The 705-nt window shown below is 29.2% G+C and overlaps 1 non-coding gene across 1 annotated transcript; it reads left to right on the forward strand.

Annotated features, from left to right (window-relative positions):
- The first annotated feature begins 262 nt into the window (after positions 1-262).
- Positions 263-369, forward strand: LOC111559909. Its single transcript, XR_002741379.1, has one exon. It is a non-coding gene; the product is annotated as a U6 spliceosomal RNA (small nuclear RNA).
- Positions 370-705: the final 336 nt, after the last annotated feature.

The following is a 705-nucleotide window of genomic DNA, read 5'->3' on the forward strand; positions in this document are numbered from 1 at the left end:
ACACACACACACACACACAAACACAATCAGACAGTGGAACATTCTGTAAGACATATGGCCTGCATTTTTCAAAAAGTCAGTATAATAAATAATAAAAATAATTGAGGGATTGTTTTACATTAAAAGAAGCCAAAGAGAAATAACCTAATACAATGTATAAACCTTGATTAGATCCTAGTTGAATAAAACAAAACAAAATCTAGTTGTAAAAGACATTTTGGGGATAGTTTGAGGAAATTAGAATTAGAATTAGGTAATGTTAGTGCTTGCTTTGGTAGCACGGGTACTAAAATTGGAATGATACAGGGAAGATTATCATGGCCTCTGTGCAAGGATGACATACAAATTCACGAAGTGTTCCATACTAAAAAAAAAGAATTATAATGTTAGGAAATTATTTTTATTATTGGTAATCTTATTATGGTTATGTAGGTGAATGTCCTTATTTTTAGGAGATGCATGCTGAAATAATTAGTAGTGAAGTGTCTGGATGTATAACTTATTTTCAGATTGTTCAGAAAAAAAGGCAAAAATGTTAACAACTAATGAATATAAATGAAATTCATTCTATCATCCATTTCAACTTTTTGATTCAATAGTTTGACAATTTTCTTAATCAAGTTGAAGAAAAGAAGAAATAGAACATTAACCCCACCAAGTTTTCTTTCATTCCTTATGAACTAAGTGTTTTGGTTTTTAATGTAT

The sequence above is a fragment of the Felis catus genome, chromosome A3 (assembly GCF_018350175.1).
Source record: "Felis catus isolate Fca126 chromosome A3, F.catus_Fca126_mat1.0, whole genome shotgun sequence".
Lineage (NCBI taxonomy): Eukaryota > Metazoa > Chordata > Mammalia > Carnivora > Felidae > Felis > Felis catus.